Source organism: Pogona vitticeps, chromosome 8 (genome assembly GCF_051106095.1).
Source record: "Pogona vitticeps strain Pit_001003342236 chromosome 8, PviZW2.1, whole genome shotgun sequence".
NCBI lineage: Eukaryota > Metazoa > Chordata > Lepidosauria > Squamata > Agamidae > Pogona > Pogona vitticeps.
This window is the reverse complement of record NC_135790.1, coordinates 11677825-11698217: the sequence shown is the minus strand read 5'-3', so window position 1 is coordinate 11698217 and position 20393 is coordinate 11677825. Positions and strand designations below refer to the sequence as shown.

Here is a 20393-nt window from a genome sequence, read left to right as displayed (position 1 = left end):
TCTTCATTTCTTCTAAGGGTAGGGGCAAACATGCCCAGGCTGGTTCATTGTGGATCCTGGAAATGTAGAATACAATGCAAGAAACTGTAGTGAAATTAGCTTAAGTGTCTCTTTTTCCCTTGTTTCTTTAACAACATGTGCATGTCTTCTGGTCAGTAAATCATTCTTTCATACTGCAGATTGCCATTTCATGGATTGAAAGGAGGCATAATTACATGGGGATTTCATGGGTTTTTTGTTGTTGTTGTTGCTGTTGTTGACTTTTTAAATTAATGACTTTCCATGGCTGAGCAACAACCAGTTAGCCATGTGCCTCTTTGAACTCCTTTCCAAAAGCAACAAGACATATAGATGATAAATGCAGAAGGACATTCTTTGTTCCATTAAAGATTTTAATGGCACATAAAAGAGGGAGGAACTGTGTTGAACACAGACTGTTAAGGAGCACTGCATAACCCCTGAACATTTATGACTTTTCACATATTTTAAAAAAATTCTCCTAAGGCTGAGTTATTGATCCCCACTCCCTCCCCATCGTTTCTGCTCCTTCACTTGCTCTCCATTTTCACAGTTATTTTATTTCTCCTTTTCATTATTTCACAGCTATATCTGATTCCTCTACCTATGATTTTCTATGAGACTGAAGTTCAGTGAGGATTCCCTTATTTCCAACAACCAGATGTGATTGATTCGCTGTAACTGACTTGCTAACCTAATACATTATCAATATTTATCTTCCTATTTCCCTACCTTTTCCACCTTTTCCTTTCCCTGTTTTAGAGTTATACAGTGATTGGACAAGAGAAGATATATATATTTTCATCCCAGATTATATATATCAGAATCACTGAAGGTTAAAATACAGCATTCATTGCACAAAAATTATAAGGGGCTTACTTCAGGTAGGGTCTTTTTCTTTTCTTTTTTTCTTTTTTAAGGGAAGTGTGGATATGTGGAGTTTAACTCCTTTCTTCCTCAAGAGGTCTAGGAGTGAGTATCCTAGCCTGGAATAATAATAATAATAATAATAATAATAATAATAATAATAATAATAATAATAATAATAATAATAATAATAATAATAATAATAATAATAATAATAATAATAATAATAATAATAATAATAATAATAATAATAATAATAATTCTTTAACGAAGACCCTCCCACAGAAATAGGTGACCTGCGTTGGGCAAACACACAAGGTGGAAGTCTTCTTCCTCAAAGGGTTGGTATCTCGGTGTTACTCTAAGAGGAGGACATATCATCAGAAATAAAAATCTTGATGACCAAATTATATTGATTAAGGTTATGTTCTGGGATTTAATGGGGGAAAGTCTGGGAAGCTTCTGCCCAAGGCTGTTAGCCGTCATCTGTTTGTTTGTTTGTTTGTTTGTTTGTTTGTTTGTTTGTTTGTTTGTTTGTTTGTTTGTTTATTTATTTATTTATTTATTTATTTATTTATTTATTTATTTATTTATTTATTTGATTTCTACCCTGCCCCCCCTAGACAGTGTCTACTCGGGGCGGCTAAGTATTTTCAGTGAGAGCAAACTCTCTTGGCAGAGAAGTAGCAGCTGCCAGCGGACGGGGTGACCTACTCATTCTGCCTTTTCCCTTAGTTAGGGCATAGGTTCAAAGACTTTCTCCAGCCAGTCCTAGTGGCAATTAGGTAACCAGTATCCTATCTGAATTCTCACAACATACAATGTAACCCTTGCTAAGTTAATAAAAGAGTTCTCAAGGTGTTGCCTTTGGGTTCCGCTGGCTTGGACATCTGCTGTTGACACTTCTTTGTTTTCTCTCTGAAAGCTAATTGCCTTCCCTTTGTTCTCTGATCACCGCCATCATTCCTTCCTTTGCTCCGTGATCACCTACAGGAAAGTGAAAGTGGGGAGGGACAGAATTAGATAGCAAATGGTATTTTCTAATAGTCTAACGAATATGTTTGAGGTTATATTGCTCTTTTACTAAGGTCTATGGACTTGAAGGTATTTACTCTGAATGCAAAAGGGATTGGGAACCTTTGAAAAGAGCCTGTTTATATAGAATACTTAAAGATCATGCCATCACTACCGTTTCTGAAGGAAACTCATAGGCATCTAAAAATGTAATTATTCCTGCATCAGCTTAGAAAAGGAAACTGAGGAGGGGTGTCTGTCTGTTTACATGATGATCTGGCCTCAGCAGTTACTAAAATTCAGTGAGATCCTAAGGGTAGTCACCTCTTTGTTGAAGGAATGTATAATAACTTAATTTCATTAACTTTTGCCTCGATTTATGCCCCTAATAAGGGGCACTTCTCCCTTATGTATAATGAACTGGAGAAAGTTGAAAATGTTTATGCAAAAAGAGGTTATAACTGGAGGAGATATAAACATGCAAGGTCTGGATCAGTATGTTTCATAAGGGTGCCAAGAAAAATGGGGAGCATCAGGCATGGATAGAATTAAGAATAATTGCTTTAAAAGATTTGTGAATATACTTAATTCCCACGACATGTGCGAGGCCGGGGCAGAATACAACCCCAGACATTATAACCATTCATATCATTCAGCAGCCCATGGAGTTTTCTGGGGTTAAATGTGATTATGATAAGACATAGTCTCTTGCATAATACATCAGATCTGAGCTTAGGAACTGGTATTGTGTTTGCTTACTGCTTTTTAGTGTCATTTGTTTGATCTTTTTTAGTATTTGTATACTAAATGTTTTTTAGCTTTCAATATTGTCTTTTAATGAGGTAAGCCTCCTTGGGTTCTTTTTAAGAAGAAAGCCAGGGTAAAATATTTTAAATAAAAATAAATAGATAAGGAACAATCAAAGCAACTGATCATGCCCCTTTATTGATGTGCTTAAATATCACTGGCCAGTCTAGAGCAGACAGAATTTAGAAGTTCAATCCGTCACTGATGACACCTATAAGAAATGAATGGAATTTACAAGAAGGGTCAGAAAATTATATTAAGGAAAATGCAGACTCTTCTATCTCCCAAATAATTAGATGGGAAGCTATGAAAATTGTTTTCTGAGGCCTCTGCATAAAGGAATTATCAACAATGAAAAGACTGAAGACTGAGAAGGTGTCAGATATGGATGTGAAACAGTTACTCTCACAAATATTTATAAATAGACTGGCTCCTTGAAAACTCACCAAGTATTGAACACAAAGTAGTTGGAGCTAAATTCTACAGAAACTCATAAGACTACACTGAGCTTATTATACCTTTACCAGAGACAATAGAGTTATAAAGTTTTTTGCTGATTTGTATATTGTGTACAGTATCTGAAGCAGTTTTCAATAATTATCAGGTGGCCATCATAGTACCACAGTCATCTGAATTAGCAAAGAGGCTACCATCTGTGACATTGGGACAAGTAAAAATGGTTATCAAACAGTTAAAGCCAAACAAAGCCCCAGGATGATGGTTCCACAGTAATGGTTGTTCTGTAAACAAAGACGAGCCATTCTGGAACACAGTATTTAATAAAATAAGAATTATTACTGGGCAATCCATAATCAAGTCTCCAGAATTAGCATTACCTAGCGGATAATGCAAAGCTATTCTATAAATCTTTAACAAGCTACTTGTTAGCAGCTGCCAGAATGTCGTTGTTATGTGTTGTCAAGTTGCCTCCAACTTATGATGATCTCCAAAATTCTGGAGGAATCTTCAAGGAGTTTCAGGTCCAGTTTGGTACAGTGGTATAGTGAAATATGGCAGATTGCACGAATGGAAAAATTAACACAGAGATGTCAGGCAGCAAAAGGGGCAAAACCTCCAAATGTATTTATTGAGGAGTGGCAATCTTCCATGGCTTTTCTGAATAGAAAAAGCTAATACCGGTCTCCTGGAATCTTACAAACATTTTGGGGTGTTGTGAGCCATGTTGAAAAGTTAACATGTTAATTTCATATTCTACTTTCACTGCAGGGGGTGGAGTGGGGACTGGGTGGAGAGAATAAATAATGATAGCTAGTTCTGCTTTCCATGTATTAGAAAACAAATAAAATTAATTTTTTTAAAAGCGGATCAGTAGTTCTAACAAAGCCAGATAAGCACCTCTGAAGCTTCACTCTAACTACCTGTTTGATAAAAAATGCAATCATTTCCACTGTGTTCAATTTGCTTGACTGAAAGTTATGAAGCATCTGTATTTTTTTTTTTCTATGCCTGAGATTAATTCACGCCCTGGTGATTGATTCTCAGATCACCACAGCTGAGGTAAGCTGTGCATCTGGCTGCATGGAGGAAGAGCAGCAGAACCTACTTAGTAGTCATCATGGCACGGAGAGAGCAGGAGAGATATACATGGAGGCAAAGTTTTTGCTAACAAAGCACTAAATATTTCACTCAGCAATTAAAAAAAATCCAGTCAGTGTAGATAAAGATGTGGTGGCTGGAAATGTATGATTCAGCACACCTGAAGGCAAGCTGGTTGGTTGCAGAGAATATATTTCCAGGGAACTAGAAGATCTGCATTAGGTCAGTAAGCAAAACCATATGTTACTTGACTGGAGGCTCTTTTCCTAAGCTCTGAGAACAGAAAGTCCATATTGTAGAGGTCGCAAGAGAAGCAGCCCAAGGTCAAGTAGCAGCTGCATCACAGATACACAGAATGCTCAGCGTTTGTGACATATACTGTAATTTGACAATTGATATTTGCTTCAGAGACTTCGCCTTTAATCCTTGAAGGAAGATAAAAGAAAGTGGGGGCAAAACCAGCAAACATTATCAAGGCATGGTTTAATTTCATAGTCCAGAAATGTTTCAGTTTTATAAGTTTGTTTTTGTTGTTGTTTAGTCGTTAAGTCATGTCCGACTCTTTGTGACCCCATGGACCAGAGCTTGCCAGGCCATCCTTTTATAAGTTAAGAGGAGCTGATCATTGGGAAGAAATAGACTCAGTCTAATAGGATCTGAGTTTATGTTTTGCAGCTGATATGGATTTACAAGACATGTCCTCCTTCATATGGGAATCTTCTTCTCATACTCTTGATTAAAACTGCAAGAATCAAGTCTACAATGTTGAGGATTACAAGAAATCAACACACTCAGGATTAGAGTGATTACATGCAAAGGACAACAGGTCTTTTTTTGACTTAACACTTTGTAATAATGGGGATTTCAGATAATGTTGTTCTTTATGAATGAAAGAGGAAAGCTTGTATGTGCTTAAGAACTCTCTCCAACACAATTAGGAAAGTCTATTCATGCCATGTCAGTATTGACATGCATTCTATAATCTTTGTTCTGTTCCATCCAAATTCTACAACACCCTGTGACTATTTTCAAATATGCAAAAAAAAACCCTGCACATACAGATTTTTTCATCTGTATCATACATGTTTTGCACAAATATCATACATGTTTGATGGTTGTTCTGGGTTTTCGGGCTCTTTAGCCGTGTTCATACATGTTTTGCATAAATATTTCCCTAACATACACACATACCTATATAACTTTCTTAAAATGTATATTTTTGTGTGCAGATGATGAGCTAGGATTTAAAAGATGGGGCAGATCACAAGGGAAGAGGAGAAAATTGAGTCACCGATATGTGTAAGAAGATTCAGACAGCCAAAGCTCAGAATGAGATGAAACCTGCAAGACAGGTTAAAAATAACAAAAAGTGGTTTTAAAACTACATTTAAGGGAAGGGAAAGAATAAGCAAGCGGTAGAGGCACTGAATGATGAGAACACTCCCAAAAGGAAGACAAGGCTCAATCTTGTGTAAACAGGCACAGGAGGTAGTGTAGAGGTTGCTGTCTGAGGTAGTAAAGATGTTGTACTAGAATAACTAGCTCGTTAAGGCAACCATATGATGAGTAGCTTATTCAAATAACTTGAATAAAGCTGTGAAGATTCAGTTATCCAGGTGAGGCTATCTGGAAGCTGAGTCATGGGAACTGGACTCCGTTCTTATTAGGTTGAAACATTTCACTACTAATCCAAGTAGCTTCTTCAGTCTGAGGAGAGTTGGTAGGAGATCCCTGATATATCCACCACGTTGGTTTCACTCTGCCCTGGTCTGAATAGGTTTGTTAGATGTACAAAGAATTGGGGAGGGAGTTAGTGAAAATTATTCATCCTTCCCCAGAAAGATCAGGACCACAGCCACCAGAAAGATGACTGTTAACGGCCATGACAATTGGTGGAGAAGGACTACAGAGGTGGGTTTTCACTTCCCCCCTCCCATCCTTTGCCCTTCTAACAAGTCTATTCAAACCAGGGGGAAGTGAAACCAATGTGGAAGATATGTCAGGGATCTCCTACCAACTCTCCTCAGACTGAAGAAGTTACTTGGATGAGTATCAAAACATTTCAACCAAATAAAAAATAAGTCCAGTTGCCATGACTCAACGTCCAGATAACTTGAACAAAGCAGTAGTAGTAATTGTCATGTGCCAGCCTGTTGTCTAATTGATGACAAATCTATGATGAACATCTTGAGAGTTCTGACATTCGTTGAGTATGGCATGGCCTACAACAAATCACAGGGCAGAGTATCAAAAACAGTCTGTGTAGCAGCAGTGATTTTTTGGCTGAGCAGTTAAATCAATTTTTCAGCCGTTTTGAGGTGGAAACAGGAACAACCATTATTCCAGCACCTACTGTCTATAATACCTCACTAGAATCTACCATCAACAGACAACCACTAGTACTGCAGATTTCAGATGTGAGATGCGCTTTCCAGAATATTAACGTTCGAAAGGCAGCTGGACCAGATGGAATCATGGGACGAGTTATTAGGGGCTGTGCTGCAGAATTAGCTGGAGTTTTTACAGATATTTTCAATCTATCCTTGTTGCAGTGTTCAGTCCCCACTTGCCTGAAGACATCTATTATAGTGCCAGTCCCCAAGCAGTCAGCTGTGGTATCTCTCAATGATTATAGACCAGTAGCTTTAACATCTGTTGTTATGAAATGTTTTGAGAGATTGGTGCTGGATTACATTAAGGCTAGTCTTTCACCTTCTTTGGACCCATGGCAATTTGCATACAGGAAAAATAGATCTACTGATGATGCTGTGTCTATTGTACTCCATACTGTATTGAGCCACTTAGAACATCAGGGAACTTATGTGAGGCTGTTGTTTGTGGATTATAGCTCTGCTTTTAATGCCATTCTACCAAATAGGTTGTTTTTTAAAATGATCAACCTGGGATTACCTCAGGAGATCTGCATGTGGATAAAGGATTTTCTGACAGATAGGCCACAGTCAGTAAGGATGGGATCTCACCATTCTTCTACCCTGGTACTAAGTACAGGAGCTCCCCAGGGCTGTGTGCTAAGTCCCTTCCTCTATTCCCTGTACACACATGATTGCACCCCACTGTATAACACCAATGCAATTATTAAATTTGCGGATGATACGACAGTGGTGGGGCTCATAAATATGAACAATGAGTCTGCTTATAGAAAGGAAGTACAAAGGTTGATACTTTGGTGTAAAGAAAATCATCTCACACTTAACATCAAAGAAAACTAAAGAACTCATAATTGATTTTAGGAGGAAGAGAAATGTACATTTACCACTGTACATAAACGGTGAGGAAGTGGAGAGAGTTGGTAGTTTTAAATTTCTGGGTACTTACATCTCAGAGGACCTCTCATGGACTATAAATGCCAACATGCTAATGAAGAAGGCACAGAAGAGGCTGTATTTCCTGAGAATGCTTGGCAAATTTATCTCAGCATTTACTTCTGTCATACTATCGTAGCACCATTGAGAGTGTCCTAACCTATGGCATTCTGGCATGGTTTGGGAGTAGCTCTGTAGCGGAAAAAAAGCTCTACAGAGAACCATTAAAATTGCCCAGAATATCATCGGGCTCCAGCTACCAACCCTGGATGACATCTTCACATCCCACTGTCTAAGGAAATCACATAGCATCCTGAGAGACTCTTCCCATCCTGCTTATAACTTTTTTGAACTGTTACCATCTGGCAGAAGATAGAGAACAATTAAGACTCGGACCACACGTTTTCTCAATAGTTTTTATCCCAGAGCTATAATTGCAATTAATAATGAGTTTAAAGACCACCAGCAGTGAATAATTAGTTGGACTGTGTTAACACGGCCTGCGCTGTAGATGTTTGTATTTTTAGTGGGGGACTTTTAGTGGGTGGGGAGTGTTTGGGGAATTTTATGTGTGTGCATGTGTCTGGTCTCTGGATGTCTGTGAATTTCGTTGTATGTGTATATACTTACAATGACAATAAATGATGATGATGATGATGATGATGATGATGATGATGATGATGATGATGATGATGATGATGATGATGAATGAGCTACAGCTCTGCTTTGTTCTTCCAAACTCAAACATGTAACTTCCTTCATAGAGTCCTTTTATCTCACATCCAGCCTTCCTCTTCTCCTCCTGCCTTCAACTTTTCCAGCCTGTTTTGTCTTCTCACGATGTACCCAAAGCATGACAACTTCAATTTCATCGTTTTTGCTTCTAGAGAGAGTTTAGACCTGATTTCATCAAGGACTCACTTAATCTGATGGTGGAAGAAATATCACTGATGTAGGAATTGCAGATGGTTTCATATAACCGGCAGGAAGCAGCAATGACTAGAAATGAAGGTGAAAGAGCAAAAGGCAAAGGCAGGTCTTCAGCTGACCTTGTTGTTATGTGCCATCAAATCCGAACAGCAACCCTAATAGTGCTCTCAAGGTAAGCAAGATATTTAAGGAGTGGTTTAACCAGCTCTCCTCCCCTCGTGACATTCCATGGCAGAGCCAGTGAACTGAACCTTGATCTCTTGAGTCCTAGTCATTACTCCGCCCACTATACTACATTAGGTACAGTTGACCATTAAGAAAACGAAAACAATGAGTACCAAAGAACTACATAACTTTAATGTCAGCGAAGAAACTATAGCAGCCCTATGAGTGAATGATCTCCAAGAGATACTATCAGATCACAATGCTGCAGTGGAGGAAAAACAAGCACAGCCATTTTCATTCAGTGTGCGTGCGTTTGTGTGTGTGGTGGATGATGTCATGTGGAACAACAGGAGTGACTGAAGACAGAAGAAGGTTCAAAGGGGATGTGTAGATTCAATCTAAGAATTTCCTATCAGTATCGGATTGAGGCAATTCTTACCTAGCCAGTAATCCCATGGGAACACCTGAATAGCCCAGAAAATGCAGAAGATCCATGTTAATTTTCTTCCAGACTCTTGCTGACATAAACAATTGCTCAGCCGGGCAGTGCATTCACGTATGTACACCATCACTTCAGGTTTCATTTCATCCTGTCACATCTCATTTATAAGCTGGCTCTTTAACAAAGAGTGGGAGCCAAAGAAGAGAGAAGGCCACAGATAATAAGCAAATAAAATACAGCTCGCGGAAGTAGGCGATCATTAAAGCTGACATCCTTTCACATATTTATTAATTATGGATCCATTTAGATAATGAGCTCTGTTTAAATTGCTGACAGAGGCATTATGCTGTTTTCTAGAAGTGATGGCTCAACCCATGTTCACCTGGGTAGCAACAGGCATATATTTTGAGTTTTCTAGAATAATAATAATGAAAAGTGCAACTCTGTCCAGCATCAAGGGAATTGTTCAGGCTTCCTAGGATGGGAAAATTTGTCAGTTTGTCTTTCTTCCACATTCTATTTTTTTTAACCCAATTGTTTTTGTTCAAATTATAAGGAAATCTGCAGTGTGCTGTCAAGTCATATCTAACTTATAGTGACCCTAATAGGGCTTTCAAGGTAAGTGAGATATTTAAGGCTTGGTTTCCCCAGGGCCAGTGCCCAGTGAGTTTTCATGGTCTAGTGGGGATTCAAACACAGGTCTTCTGAGTCCTCGTTCAGCTCTCTATCTCTTGTGAAACTGGTCACCAGTTTCGTCAAAAGGAAAGGAAGATAATAGTCTTCTCCTTTTATAAAGCCAGGGTTTCAAATGGACAGATTCAATAGGTATACCTCTGCTCAGCTTGGGATAGGGAACTCAGCCAGGTAAGCTGTTTCCTATATTTACGCTTAAAAACAACAACCCTTAAGTTGTTCCTGATTGAAATACATAATTCGTGAAGTCTGGGAAGTTCTTCAGAATTGAAGGGAAACAAATTCCCTCTCCATCTGTACTGATCAAAGACAATAAGCTATTCTCTCTTTCTGTGTGTGTAAACTTATGGTCCCTGTGAGCCAGGTATGTTAAAGATGAGAAGCCACATGAGAAGGAAAAAAGACCCACAGGGTAATTCAACACTAATATTACTGAAAATATAAAGCTTCAAGCCTAGGCAAGTAAGAGTTTTGCATCAAAGGCCTTGAACCAGTTTTAAGGTTGTATTCAACAGAGTAGTACTGGACAATATGGGATGGTTCTCTGACAGATTTTGGAGACGTTTGGACAGGGGCTTCTTGCTGCAAAGAAAATGCTTCCTCCTGCAGGCTTTTGTTTATTTGAAGCTAATATTGTCCTGTTGTTAAAAACATCCATGACCATAAAAATACTTCTTCTATATAGGAAATCTTTCATGAACTCTGGCTGCACATGCTTATTGAAGTATTCCATAGCAATTGCCCCAATGTCTTCCCAGTACTGGAGGAACCTCAGTACTTGCATCCAATTGAGGTGATTGGGGCTTACTTCTGGGCCAGAGTGTAGATTAGGACTGCAGCCTTACCACAGGTATAAGTGTCATTGAACACACACACACATACACAGAGAACCTCTCACAGAGAGAATGGGAGAAGGTGAGAAAGGCAGAAAGAGTGAAAAAGAGGAGCCATGGAGGGAGAGACAGGAAGAGAGAGAACAGACCCAGGGGATCTGGTGCCACAATGGGAAAGAGACAGTAAGAGATGTGTCAGAGAGAGGGAGGGAGGGAAGGAAGGAGGGAGTCAATAGGATAGAGGAAGGTAATGTAGACATAGAGAAAGAAGAGCCACAGAGAAATAGATGTAGAGATGAGCCAAAAAGGGAGAGAGGGAAGGAGAGGATGGCCACATGACTTCCTTCGAGAGGACATTCCTCCATTTGAAGTTCTGTCCTCCTTTTTGGGGGCATAGCCAATCTTGTGCTCTATGGTGAGCTGTAGTATACTTCCACTTAATTTACAGTAATAATGTATATTAGGTGATTATATTTGCATACAGTCATTTAAATTAGCACATTCAAATTTAGTATGAAACTATCCTCCCTTTTGGTGGACATGTCCTCCTTTTTATCAATTTAGCAGTGGTCTAGAAGGAAGGGGGAGGGAGGGATAAAAATGAAAGTAGAATGTCAAGGCTGCAGCAATCTCAATCAATTCTTCCCTTCTCCCACTTCATTTTTCCTTTCTCAGGTATTTGCACAGAGTAAGCAAATGCCCATCTATTTTAAAGTGAGTGTCATTCAGTTCAATGGGGTTTAATCCCAAAACGTAAGGATGGGGATGTTTGTTTGTTTGTTCATATATCACCCATCTGGCAGCCATAGCCACTCTGGGTGGTTTAAAACAAATAGACAAGCAACACAACAACAAAATAAAATATCAATAAAATTGGGGGGCATAAATCAGATAGCATAAAGTGCAGTGAGAACAAAAATACAATACAATAAATTACAGTTAAAAGCATACAAATATAAAAGACAAGAAGCATGGCGGTGTGATGGATGATATAATATTGAGCACTGTAGTATCATGGTGTTGTTTGTTCACGGAAGGCCTGCTTATGTGCTCCGTAATTTGTACTGAATTTGACATGGTTAAATTTGATGTATTTTTTTCTCAACTACATTACATGCAACTAACAGTAAGCAAGTCAGGTCTTTTTAAATAGGCATTTGTTGTCTTTTTTTCAGCTATCAGGGGCTATTTTTTGGGAGGGGATGCTGTTGTTGTAATTATGCTTGCATTGCTTTTAGGGAGGGGGTCCTGGCATGTGTAATTGCCTATATGGATCCTAAAGGGTAGTGGCAGGGATGTCTTAGGGTAGTTGTTGATAATGGGGTATAATTTGAATAATTTTTTCAAGTGATATAGATCTATGCTGATATAATAACTTAGGAAACTGCAGTGCTCATCTGACATAGCACTATATTGGCAAGAATGCTATATTGAAAAAACAACCTTTTAAACAATTGTTCAGAGGAGACAGATGAGGCACTCACTTGGGGGGGATGCCCTTACTATACTACAGTGGGGTCTGTGATGAGATGGGTTTTTGAGTTAAAATCTTTTAAGGCATATGGGTTTTCTAATTATGAAATGAGCCAGAGAGGTTCCATCTTGTTTCTTTGTATAAAGTATCTTTGCTATGCTGACAAGTTGTTTTCTAGGCAAGCCGAGAGAATGTTATTCTGAGAGCCTGAGAAAGGACTCTGTGTGATTAGATAGATGGGAATTGTTGTGACTCTTTGATAAACCACCATAACCCAAATAACATCTGGTGCGTATGAGAAAGAAGTCATGTGGTGCGACAGGACTGTTTGCATAGTAACGAACTCTGATTGGATGACATCGTGGGAAGGTGCGATGAGCCCTTGCCAGTTACTCTTGAAAAAGGAACTTTTTCTCTATGGACATTGTCTTTCCAAGACCGACCTTTCAGTCATTCGTGACCTACTCTTCAGCCATTTGGGACTCACCCTAATGTCTTTCGAGACGGACTGGTGGCCTACCTACATGGACTGGTTCCTATGCTTTGCTGGATTACTTTTGGACTTATGGGATTTTTCCTAAAGACTGTGCATGGACTATTTTCTATGGACTGTTACCTATGGAATATTCTTTATGAACTCCTTTTCTTGGAATACTCCATATGGACTATGCTCTTGTAATTTTGTAAGAACTATGGTATATTTACTGGATTTTTCTTTTCTAAGGACTATGGGACATATAAGGGATTTTTACTTTTGTTAAGGGATTTTTATTCTATAGTATCACTGAGGACTATAGCCTTTTTATAACCTACTTGGATTATTTTGTTTTTACTAATGATTTCCTGGACTGGAACTGTTTTTATTCTTTTTAATGGCTTTTTGTGTTTTTATAAGGTTTTTGAACACTTTTCTATTTTTCATGGTTTCTTTGCCTCACTACATCTTTGTAACTTACCAGCACAATGCTAGTTTATTTGTTTTGGTTTAATTTGGCTTTGATACCTAGTAACATGCTTATTCTTTAATAAAATAAAGATTATAAAACTCAATTGGTTTTCCTGAACAGTACACTTGTCATAGGGTCATCTGAGAGTGCTGCCTCGGCCTAGCTTCCTTAGAGTCCTGTCAGTGGTGCAAGTTAAATCTAAGGACTACAAAGCCCACTTGACCTTTTCATAATAATATCTGAGAGTACTAGGGTATTCTTATGTGGGCAGACCTGTGAGAAGGAGTGTTGTAGCATGGCTAGCTGAATTTGGACTCATTCAGCCCATTTTAGCATGTGCAAACTCCTGATTGCTCTCTGTCCAGGCTTACACGTGTGTTCTTGGACCCATGTTTGCTGGCATGGTGGCAGCGGCGCGATGGACCACGTGCTAGGTTTTGTAGTACCTCAGGATGACCAATCTTTGTTCTATCTAGCAGCTTGAGTGACTCAGATCCACAAGCTAAGTTTTGATTGCAGTGGGACACTGAGGCTTCAAGGAGCTAAGTGCTTCCCTGAGGTGAACAGTAGCTTCCTAGGAAACGCTGTTTGCCAGCAATTAGGCTGTGGTGAGAGGTGTCAAATCTTCAGGCTGTGGTAATGTGTGTTAGAATCTGGGGTGCTCTTTTAAGAAAGAGATTCCCAGTGGGACAAGCAAACTGTTAGGAAACAATTGGATTTAATCAGTAGGCATGTGCAGGTTGTTACAATGTTGTAGTGAAGGAATTCCAAGATGCATGTCCTTTATTTTTAGAGTGCTTGCACTCTGTAATAGCACCCAAGTTGAGCAGGTCATTTCACAATCTTAGGATTGCATAAATGACTCTGGCTACATTGTTCTGGGACTTGCATTCAGCTTGTTTTGGCTTAAGCGTACTCTTATAATCTTAGGATTTGCCGGAGCACCTGGCCGTGTTCCAGCCTAGATCTGGGTCTCCCACTACGATCTTAGGATCTGTCAGGAGTACCTAGCTGCATCTGGCTTGGCCTAGAGTCTTGCCCTATGATCTCAGCATCTGTCGGGATGATCTGGCCCTAGGGTATCTATCTGCACCCAACTCAGCCATTGATCATCTCTGTAACTTTAGGGTTCACAGAGTAGTCACAGTTTTTCTTTTCTCTTCCTTTTGGATTTTTCAGTATTTTGGTTTGGCAGCTGTTTGTCCTCTCGCCTATCTTAGGATAGCAGAGTGACAGCAGTTGGTCAAAGGTGCAGAGAGGATTTTTAATTTTATTTTGGTTTTGGCAGCTGTCTGTCCCCTTTGCATATCTTAGGATAGCAGAGTGACAGCAGTTGGGCGAAGGGGCAGAGGAGATTTTTAAATTGTTTTTTTTTTCTTGGAGTTTTGTTTGTTTTTATTGCTGACCTAGCCAAGGCTAAATTGCCAGCAGAAGATGGGGGAGCAAAAACAGTCGGCAACTGTGGACAGAATCTTGGAAGTGGCTTCGGGATTTTTCAAGCAAGCCAAGCAGAAAATTAGGGAAAGAGATTCTATTATAGAACATCTATACCAGGAAAACATACTTTTAAAACGTTTTTTAAGCACAGAACCTGGCTTGATGCAAAGGTTTTTCCAAGCTCAGCAGGGTTCCTTTGGGGATTACTGCAATGAGACGCTCCAAACAATTGGGAGCGATCCTGAGATGCAAGATGCTTGTGTGGAAAGAGTTAACGAGGCCCAGTGGAATTCTAATGAGCATTCCAGAGGAGACAGCGATTTATCGCCCGTCCAAACAAAGGATTCACAGGCCCTGGAGTCGCGCGCTGAGAAAGGAATGCAGGAGAAAGTTTGCCGAGAAGCTGTTTCCTTGGGGGAATTAGCATCGGACGACGCAAGGGAAAACTGCAGTGCTCCAGAGAATTTCAGTGCATTGGGATTCAACTCAGCACCATCCTTAGCTCTTTTTCAGAGCACAGGACAGGTGAGAAGTTCTGAAATAATTCGGGATGAGACTATGGGTTTGCCAGAAGAGGGAGAGCAAGGGATTTTCCAAAACATTAACGCAATTACTGTGACTGAGAGGCCTCACATCAGCTTAGAAGCAACAGTAGTTCATGGGGGAGTAAAATACCAGCAGGATGATGTAATAGAGACTCAGCGCAATTCTTTGCCAGGACTTGTGACAGCAGATCTTGATGCATGTCAGATCTCAAACAACCCCCCCTCTCTTAGCCCAGAGGGGACAGCGAAATCAGACACTGTTAAGTTGACAGGGACCCCGTGTACTTCATGGCAGTTTGGAAGTAATGAGATTTACCAGGGCGGTGGCCTACTCAGTGTACCGGAACAGTCAGCTGAGAAGGCTGGAGGAGTGAAGGTTTTCTCAGAGTCATCGCCAAGTGCCTTAGTAGTTGATAGTGGAGCGGTTTTGCAGCATGGACTTTCATATTGTTTCAGTAGTACAAGTGAATATGGAACTAATTCTGTAAGCTTGCCTAAAGATAGAAAGCTGCATTTGAACCTGTCAGATTGTGAGACTGTTTCTAACACAACCAATGTAGGGGGAAGCGCTAACTTTTTGGGATTACAAAGTACTGATGTTTCTCCAGAGACTGAAATCATATCTGGAAGCTTTGGCCCAGTACCACAGATAAACTTCTCAGAAAGATCTTTAGAGAGAAAAACAGAGGTTTGGGACCATTCTTATTTTCAACAGCCTATTTTCCAAGGAAGTGGTGAGAATGCTGATACTGTTTCTGAGGCTATGCAGAGTACTCCCGAGGGAACTTGGATGCAACAGCGGCCTCTTGTGACCAAACCTGATAGCACAGCTAATTCAGCAATACAGGTATTCAGGGGTGAAGGCATTGATCAATTTAGCCCAGGACAGATATTGGAGTCTGTGTTAGCTAATCACCAAAACGTCTTCTCGAATTCACCGGGAGAAACTCATGTGGTGAAACATTTTATTACAGTCAATGATGGTTTGACTGCTGTTTCTGTTCCTATGGACCTAGAAGGGACTAAGGGCAATTTAGTGTCTGGAACTGTTGAAAGCCTTATTTCACAAGGAGTGATTGAACCATGTAGAACAGCTGTGTTCAATACTATTTCAGTGTGTCAAGACAAACAGGATGGTCTGAAAGTGGAATTAGATTTTAGCCAATTAAATAAGTTCACGGAGACTGAAACAATCCCTACAATCAATGTTGAGACGTTGGTAGAAATTGTTGCAAACGCTGAATACATTTCTGTGATTGGAATAAAAGGAGGGCTTTATCAGATTTTAATTAAAGAGGAACATCGCCCTTATACATCATTTACTTGCCCTCAAGGAATTTACCAACTCAGAAAACTAGCACCTGGAATGGAAAATACCTATGTTACTTTTCAGAAATTGGTTGATGAATTGTTTGGTGATTTATATTACGTGATTGGCTATGTAGACAACCTTGTAATTTACAGCCCTGATCCAATGTTACATGTAAAACATATAGAAACGGTACTTTGTAGATTGAGGAGCGCAGGATTGAAAGTGCAAATGGATCATTGTGTTTGGTTTGAGGGGAAGGTGTCACCTCTAAAGAAATTGATAAGGAAAGCAAGATCTGTTGCAATGCAGTGGACACGAGAATGCAACCAGTCTTTTGAGTGTTTAAAAATGTTACTTATAACAGAACCAATCTTGCAATCAGCTGATTTTGCTAAACCCATGATCATTCAAACTGCTTTTTCAGAACGTGGTTTGAGCGCGATTTTGCTTCAACCAGATGACACTAATTTTTTTACACCCCTTAGCTTATGTGGCCAGAAAGTTGAAGGAAAAAGAGAGGAAGTATAACTCCCAGGAGGGAAATGCATATTCAATTTTGTGGGCTCTTCATGTTTTCAGAATATATGGATGTACACAGAAAGTGGTTATTCAAGCAGACAAAAATGCTTTGACTTTCTTAGAGAAGCAGAGATATTGAAGCCCAAGATTAATGCAGTGGCATTTCAGATTGCAAAAATATAATTTTGATGTTGAACATCTACCTGGAAAGGAAGCCTTGATTGCTAACTGTTTATCTCGAATGTTTAGTGCAGATGCAAGGGGAGAAAATGGCTAGAATTGATAAAGCTCTGATGTTTAATTGTCTTGATATTCTGTATGACTATGTTCCTGAGCATACATAGAGTGTTTTATCCATTATTACTTCATCTCAGTATATTGGTTTGTCAAGATATTATGATGTAAACCTTGTTTCATTATTTTACTGTTTGATGACTAGAGTATTATCTGAGCATATGCAGAGTGATGTATTTGATTAAGTATACTGACATGTTTGTTCTTCTGTTTTTCAGACTAGTAGAAGTGTCTAACGCAAATTTCTCTCATGTATGGTAAATACTGTGATTATAATAGTTCTCATGTATCAATTGTTTTGCTATTTTAGAATCATATTTGAAATGTATTACTTTATGCTCAAGTTAGTATCTTTCTCTATTTTGTTACTGCTTAATTATGACATCTCATCTTATTCAGTTATCAAAATTAAAACTTTAATTGTTTGAGAATTTTGTTAATCTTCTGGGGGCTTGTGATGAGATGGGTTTTTGAGTTAAAATCTTTTAAGGCATATGGGTTTTCTAATTATGAAATGAGCCAGAGAGGTTCCATCTTGTTTCTTTGTATAAAGTATCTTTGCTATGCTGACAAGTTGTTTTCTAGGCGAGCCGAGAGAATGTTATTTTGAGAGCCTGAGAAAGGACTCTGTGTGATTAGATAGGTGGGAATTGTTGTGACTCTTTGATAAACCACCATAACCCAAATAACATCTGGTGCGTATGAGAAAGAAGTCATGTGGTGCGACAGGACTGTTTGCATAGTAACGAACTCTGATTGGATGACATCTTGGGAAGGTGCGATGAGCCCTTGCCAGTTACTCTTGAAAAAGGAACTTTTTCTCTATGGACATTGTCTTTCCAAGACCGACCTTTCAGTCATTCGTGACCTACTCTTCAGCCATTTGGGACTCACCCTAATGTCTTTCGAGACGGACTGGTGGCCTACCTACATGGACTGGTTCCTATGCTTTGCTGGATTACTTTTGGACTTATGGGATTTTTCCTAAAGACTGTGCATGGACTATTTTCTATGGACTGTTACCTATGGAATATTCTTTATGAACTCCTTTTCTTGGAATACTCCATATGGACTATGCTCTTGTAATTTTGTAAGAACTATGGTATATTTACTGGATTTTTCTTTTCTAAGGACTATGGGACATATAAGGGATTTTTACTTTTGTTAAGGGATTTTTATTCTATAGTATCACTGAGGACTATAGCCTTTTTATAACCTACTTGGATTATTTTGTTTTTACTAATGATTTCCTGGACTGGAACTGTTTTTATTCTTTTTAATGGCTTTTTGTGTTTTTATAAGGTTTTTGAACACTTTTCTATTTTTCATGGTTTCTTTGCCTCACTACATCTTTGTAACTTACCAGCACAATGCTAGTTTATTTGTTTTGGTTTAATTTGGCTTTGATACCTAGTAACATGCTTATTCTTTAATAAAATAAAGATTATAAAACTCAATTGGTTTTCCTGAACAGTACACTTGTCATAGGGTCATCTGAGAGTGCTGCCTCGGCCTAGCTTCCTTAGAGTCCTGTCAGTGGTGCAAGTTAAATCTAAGGACTACAAAGCCCACTTGACCTTTTCATAATAATATCTGAGAGTACTAGGGTATTCTTATGTGGGCAGACCTGTGAGAAGGAGTGTTGTAGCATGGCTAGCTGAATTTGGACTCATTCAGCCCATTTTAGCATGTGCAAACTCCTGATTGCTCTCTGTCCAGGCTTACACGTGTGTTCTTGGACCCGTGTTTGCTGACAGGGTCTTGACTTAAGAACGGCTTGAGTTAAGAACATTTTGACTTAAGAACCACTCTCATAGGAAAATATTGACTTGACTTACATACTTAGATTTGAGTTAAGAACTGAAAAAAAACCATGTGGGAGGCAGGGAAAGTGCAAAATGTGAACTTTCAGTTAACTGTTGGCCAGTGAAAAGGGTGCCTGTCTGCTTCCTCACTCCTCCCAGCGTTTAGAGAGTGGATTGGGAGACAGTCTTCAGACTGCCTGGTACTGTACTGCCTGGACTGTATTTTCCCTGACTTCCCTGAACCTTTCTTGACCTAAGAAAAAAAGAAACAAAATATCCCCCTCCAGTTGTCGAAGGCAGAATAGCAGCTTCCCATTAGTTTCTATGGACGGAAAAGAGCAGATACGGATCAAATGGTTTTCAATGCATTCCTATGGGAAATGCAGATTTGACCTGAGAACTTTTTGACTTGAGAACCGCCTTCCAATACGGATTAAGTTCTCAAGTCAAGACCCCACTGTAGTATTCTTCAGTGGTGGATAATATGCCTGTACAGCAGGATGTCATGAGTGCAGCCGAAGATCTGGAACCTGAAGGGTTAACTGTGGCTGAGGAGAATGCTGAGCAATTAGAAATGCAAACACCTGAATCGCCTTCAGATTCTCCTCCCCCAATAGACAGGCTGAGGGCCAGGCTTCGGGGAAGACTTATGACCAAAAGGTCGGAGGATCGCTTGAAAGCTGCCTGCAGAAACATCCGATCAACTAGCCCTGAGTACTGACAGGATGAAAAGGCTTCCAGAAGTTCAAGGGGCTGTTTTACTATATAAACAACTCTCAGACGGCTGAAAATCCATGGAAGCAACAAGCCAAACCTCTGGCTTGTATCCATGCTCCTGACAACTCTGAACCGTGTTCTCTGGACTCTTTAGTGTACTCTGACCCTAGACTACGTTGTGTGAGTTGTCTTTGGTATTTGGATATCGGCTCTGCATTCCCTGAATTCCTGACTTTGGACTGGCTTATCAGACTCTGCTGTTGTAATCCCTGGAAATGTGAGATTGTTTCCACCACGACACTTCCCCCACAAGATGGAGAGAGAAGCAAGCAGAGGTTTGGATCCGCTGAATGCTGTGCTTACTCAAGTGCAGTTTCTCACTCAAACAGTGGCACAACAACTGCAATCCCAAGCCAATGCTGCTTCCCAGGCCAAGTGCCCTGTGCTTCCTCCCAAAAAGTTCGAAGGAAAGGTGGAGGTGTTTCCAGCATTCCTGGCACAGTGTAAACTGTATATTGAGCTGCGCACCAGAGACTTTCGCACGGACAAAACCAAGGTATGCTTCATAATCAGTCTACTCAAGGGACAGGCAGCTAAATGGGCTACTCCTCTACTCCTTGCTCCTTCACCTCTGCTAACCAATTACCAGGGCTTTTGGATCATATCTCAGCAGCTTTTGCTAATCCCTTGCAAG

General features: G+C 39.7%; 1 protein-coding gene across 1 annotated transcript in view; it reads right to left on the bottom strand.

Annotated features, from left to right (window-relative positions):
* Positions 1-212: 212 nt before the first annotated feature.
* Positions 213-20393, bottom strand: part of LOC144584166 (uncharacterized) — a 34538-nt gene continuing 14357 nt past the window's right edge. Inside the window, exon 4 of the mRNA XM_078379693.1 lies at positions 213-1872. The gene's annotated coding sequence lies outside the window, so the exon portion shown is untranslated. The remainder of the gene's footprint in view (positions 1873-20393) is intronic.